Source organism: Corvus hawaiiensis, chromosome 1 (genome assembly GCF_020740725.1).
Source record: "Corvus hawaiiensis isolate bCorHaw1 chromosome 1, bCorHaw1.pri.cur, whole genome shotgun sequence".
NCBI classification, from domain to species: domain Eukaryota; kingdom Metazoa; phylum Chordata; class Aves; order Passeriformes; family Corvidae; genus Corvus; species Corvus hawaiiensis.
In genome coordinates, this window is record NC_063213.1 from 63,036,635 (window position 1) to 63,042,660 (window position 6,026).

Sequence of the window (6,026 nt, forward strand, 5' to 3'; positions counted from 1 at the left end):
TTTGGATGTAATGTTGGTTTTGCTCTATATGTGCCATGCCGCAGAAAACCACAGGCAGACACAGAGATGATGTGGTATCCTTATTGTATTTAAAACAATATTTAGCGGTGTAGCTCCTATTGCCTTTGCATGTGTTTGAAGGAAAACCCTGCTTCATCAATGGGAATGTGTCAGAATTTTGTAATGAAGCATGCTGTGTAATATATTTAAACACAGTCCAAATTAATTAAAGTGTAGTGGATGTGAAAGATACATGCTCAATGTGACATTTCAAATAGGGAGAAAATATGATAATGAGCTATTTCCATGTGTTGCCATCCTTCTGGTTAAATAATACTTCTGTTTTCAATGAAGCCACTGAGCAATAACATTCATTTTTGGAGTTCCACAGTGGTTAGAACTGATTGTATACAGGCTGTAATCATTATCCTAATTCTGCCCAGGAAACCCTCTCTCCCCACCATGGAGAAATTTGGAATAAAAAGTCTCGTTCCAGGAAAAAGAATTTCCAAATAATCCTGGGCACCAGATCAAAATATGAGCTCCAAATCCGCTCCTTTTTCTTAATAAGAATCAGCACTTTGAAAAATGCTGCTCCGTAAGGAAATAATTGCATTAGTCAGCCTCTTGGCACTGGCGTGGGCTGGAGCCTTCTCTTAAAATGAGGCCCAGCCTCGCCCTGCAGTGCATCCAAATCCCCCAAAGATGCAAATAGCCTCAAGACCCTTGGCTTTGTTCTTACAGGCAGAAAACTAAAACATGGGACAAAAGGACAGAAAGTGACCTGGAAACATAGCCCATCTAATGCTGAGGCAGCCTTGGGTAAGACAGGCATCCTTTTGTGTGCTGAAGAGTAGAAACCAAAATAGGAACTGGAAATAAGAGGTTATTGTTTCCATGCTATCCTTTACTAGTGGAGGATCTGATCACACAGATGCAGGGCCCTTACCTAACTGCATAGCCCAAAGAACTGGTGATATGTGATTATGTATTTGCCTCTTGATAGGATTATAGTGCTTATGATCAGGACAACTCCAATGCTCAGGCCCTGACAAGCACTAGCAAGATTGCTTAGATTGCTCTATGCTGGATAGTCCAGAGAGTAAGCCTATCTGCCTTTCACTTGAGGGATTTTTAGAATCACACCAAAATACTCCTTTTTACTAAGGCTCTGGTTGTCTGATTTTTAATGGTGAAAAGGCTGCACATCATTGGTGAAGGATGAAAGACAAGCAGGATGCATTACTGGCTATCAAAAGTGCAATGCTGGAGCCTTGATCTACAGGAACAGAACCAAGCCTTGCCTGGCACTGAGACATTATACCCTCCAAGAAACCATCTAAACTGACCAACACCCTGAAATTTACTGGGAGGTAGGTGTTGAAGTGTTTTTCACATGCCTGTATTGTCCTTACATTGTTTGAACTTGTCCATTTGAGTCCTCCACATCACCACTACCAGAACTATTTCCTTCCCAGCTGCTCTTCAAATAGACCAGTTGTAAGCAATGTAGTGGAGCCTGTAGTGTAAACTATTACAATTAGTGTGGAACAGAATGGACAACTCATTCCTTTGTTCAAAGACTACCAAGAAACAGATCTCTTTCCTGAAATGCAGGAAGAGTAATTTATTTCCAAGATAGTTGCATGCAAAAATTTGCATGTTAGCTCTGACGAGTTCTATTAAATACCTGAGAACTGAGTCCCTCAGTGAGGTTGATGAACAGGGCAGGCAGGCAGTGCCCACCCCCTGATCCTGCTGCTAATTGCTTTGTTGGCAGTGCATTTCAGGTCCTCCCTCTTTGGACTAATATTGTACCAATTGTTTTCTCCTATTCAGCTAAAGAACCAGAAGCAAATTTTCCTTTGTTGGCTGCTATTGACCTAGTGGGAACACACTATGCAGATGTAGCTTTCAGTCATCATTTGAATATGGCAGAGGAGGAAGATACTTTAACCTGTTTGTGTTAAGATTAAATACAGGAATGTGCATGTGTCAGCAGGGAAAGCATGTGACCTCACTATGCCAAATCAGAGCCTGCCAGAGCCCTCACCACCCAGTATAGTCATGGATGGGGTCAGACTTTATGTGCTCAATCAAGACCATGTGCTCTGTGCTTTAAATACTAGACTGTGCTGGGGTTTTCTGCATTTAGATTTAGCTCTTCTGCTGCTGGAGCATTCTAGTATTGTGGTCTCAGGTGCTACAAGGTGCCTGAATAAAGAGACACCAACCTGCCTTGAAGATGGCTGCTTCAGAAAGAAACACAATGGATAAAGTTCAGACCAAAAGGATCTAAGCCAGCCTTGCTGCTGTGGTGTGCACCTGTCTGCCTGGCAGCCTGGCAGTGCCCAGCAATCACCCCGAGGGGTAGGAGTGCTGCTGGAAAAGGGACTGTCATGGGATGTCTTGTCATGAAGAAGGCAGGGTTAACCTCAGGTAAAATACACATGCCGTGTGTTTGGGACAAATGTGGGATAATGAGCCAATAATAAACCTAATGTCTTCTGTCACCAGAGAAAGAGTAACTCAGGAAGAATTTGTAAATTGGCAGAGGCATTACAGATGTCAGTGTGAGATGTTTATGGCATTAAGGGTGTGAGAGTTTAGTACTGGTCTGAAATTTTCCACCAAGGTGTTTTTTCTTAAGGGAAGATTATGCAGTAGTTTTCAAAGGGATAGAATTTTGTGTGAGAGAGACTCTCACCCTCATATTCAGAGTGTGCTAAGTGTGATAATGGCATGTATGTACCTGTCCTTCCCAGTCTTCTCTTGCTTCCCAGTACCTGAGCCATAAATCTGAGATTTAAGTGCTGCATGCCCCTTTGCCTGTTGCAGATCAGACACTGATAATTCACTACAGCATTTTCTGTATGTTTGGCCTTGTGAACAGGAGCTGCACTGTCTCAGGCTGAATGACAGCTGGCCCCCTCTGGCTTTGATAGTTCAGAGATGTCTGTTTTTTACCAAATGGAAAATATGAAAAAAACTTGTCATGGAGTACTTGGAAAACTAGACTTGCTTCTGATCAATGCAGCTATCCCTGGCAGAGGGATGGTGGGAGTTGATTGAACAGCAAGAAGAGAAAATAGTGGGTTGCAAGACAAACCCAAGAAAGCTGTTTGATGCAGCAAAGGAGAGAGAGAACTGGTGGAATGATGCATGGAGGGAGTAGCGTGCAAGAGTAGAAATAACATATCAGGTAGCAATGTTACTTTGAGGAAGAACAGAAGTGCCAGCTCCACAGATCGACAACTCAGACTATCTAAAGAAACTTGCCCTGGGAGAGGTTTAGACAGAAGCAACCCAGTTCTCTTGCATTATGCTTCCAGAGTGGGCAAGAATGGCACTGAACTGAATAAGGCCCGTGGGAGCACAGAAGGCAACTGTTGATAGAAACCTGTGTGAGAGAGACGAGGACCCGGGCAGAGCTGCTGGGTTCAGAAAAGGGAGGATTGAAGAAGGGTGTAAGGACAGCTGTTAATTTGGAACATTCTGAACGTGGGGTAGGATCTAGAGACTGTGGGAAGGGCACAAAATGGGTGAGACTGTAAGGAACTAAATCTAGCTGGGAGGGGAATGGGAATAAATAGCACAGGACCTCTGGTTAGTAAGGGAGTGAGAGGACATGATATCTAAAGAACAGGCAGAAAAGAGACAGAAGGAGGGGGATTGCCTTTCTAATTACGGGTATCTGTAACTTTCCTGAGATATAATGGGCAGAGGATGACTAACAAATGGCTGAGTCACTGAAACCATGTGACTGAGATTCTAAATTCATCTGCTAAGGGGCTTGAATATTCACACAAAGCTTAGAAATTTTCCTCTAATACTGTTCTGGTGCAGGTGATCTTAAACCTCCTATACCAAAAAAACTTTCCAGCTGCTATTTGGAAATATCTATCTCAGTAAATTGGTCAATATTCATGTTGGCAGGCAAGTATATTACCTTATTCCTCCACTGCTGGTGGAGAAAGCCACTTTTGGCCAACTAAAAAATGGTCCATTTTTATCCATAGAACCTTCTACAGGGAGCTTTAAATGGAAGGTTGTTTGAGCCTTCACCATAGCAATTTGGTAAATGATGTTGCTTAGAGTCAGAACAGTGTTCTGCCAGCCTTTGTAAGACAATTTATTACCACTAACTGTCTGCTACTTGTAGGATTTTCAGATACTTGATGTTTCATGAAATAAGGAGAATGTGTGTCCTCTGTTTCAAGGTGCTGACTACTGGAAGTCTTTATTTCATGCAACGTTAATGTTGGCAAAAATTGGTAGAACCATCAAAAGAAGTTATTTATCCCTTCCACTCACCTTCCTCCTCCCATGTGACTTAGATTCAGGAACTGATGTAGGTTAAAATTATCCGTTGTCCTGGCCATCATCTGATTAATCAGGTACAATCATAGTTTCCTGAACTATTTCAGATAATATGTTTAGAGGAAAGATATAAATGTGAAATTCACCCCCCCACACGCACACACTGCTAAAGAATGGGATAATTTATTTTCTTGATAGCAATTACTGAAGAAATAGAGTCTGATGGAAACCAGGATTAATGTCGCTCCCCAGCTGAGCTGGAGTTTCTGTGCACAGTTAGGGAGATTTGGATGGCAGTGAGCTTTTGTGAGTACTGTTAGATTAATGAAGTTTCCCTTCTTTTGACTTAGCAATCTCTAGTTTACTTGAGATGAGTGAGTTGACTCACTTTTCCCTTACCTTTTTGCCATAACGGGCAATAAAACAAGCAAGCTGGCTACTGAGGGCAAATCTAGAGCACGCAGGCTTTTAGCCTCAGGTCTAGGACATTAGTCACATGCAAATTGGTGATGATAAATCAGTGCCACCTGGCTCACTAAGCTGCCTAGGAAATCACCAAATGAAAACATTATTTTTAAAAGTACACAATTAATCCCTCTCACCATAAGGAAACTGTCCCAACTTCCGTGTCTAGCAGCATTTTTCAGAGCAGGAGCTAGACTTTTCCACAAGGTTCCCCTGGAAGTTCCAAGGGGTTACCTGACTCCTAATCCCTCATTAGTGTTCTTGCATCCCTTTTTCCTAATAACCAGAGAGTCCCAGCATCTGATGCTTTTATGAAACAGAGAGGAGGTGGTTCTGATTCTGTTTCTTTGTAAAAAGTTATACTGTCTCAATTCCTTGGATGGTACACAGTGCTCTGAGCTTCTGCCTGCACAGTAACTGGTTTTAAACATTTCTGTTTAATCAAGAGTGAAGTAAATGTCAGAGATTCAATGTTCTAGATCAGCAGTTTCCAGCACTGATACATCTTAATCAAGCAATTAGGTGCCTTTTTTTTTGTTATTGTTTGGTGTTTTCCAAGCTGGAGAAGGGAACAGATTTGCTGCTTTGCTCTGATGACTGCTAGCAGCAGTGTTTGTTGTTAACAGAGACATGTACACCTAACCACCAGTTGGCAGGTGTTAACACTTTGTTACTCGCTATTCCCACATGCTGAGGATTGTGGGAAAGCTGTCAAGCTCTCTGTCTTGTGTAACACTCAGCTTTTACAATAACAACAACAACATCAACAAGCTCTGAACAAATTCAGAAGCTCTGTAGGAATGCAGTGATGCAGCACTAGCAAGGGAAACAATAGGATGGATTCTCCTGGCTTTGATGGGAGCTAATATGAGGCTTTGTGGAAAGTTTGAGATGTTTCCTTATCTTAGCTTGCAAGCAGGTAGATGTAGACTGAGTGCTCTTTTTTTTCTCCTTTCTTTTTTAATTGGTGATATTGTCTGATGTTTAGAAGAAACCAAGAATGCATTGCGTGTGCCCCAACATTTCTAGTCTGCCTCTGACATTTGTACTTGCCCATATTCAGGAAAGAAAGCTATGAATACAGCATACAAACAGAGAAAATAGCACAGAAAAGGATAGGAATGGTTTTGGGGTTTTTTTGGGGTTTTTTTTTTTGGGGGGGGGTGGGAGGGGTGGTGACTGGTAAGCGAGAAATGAGAATTTTTATTAGAATAGTACAACCCTTCTGGCAAGCTCAAATG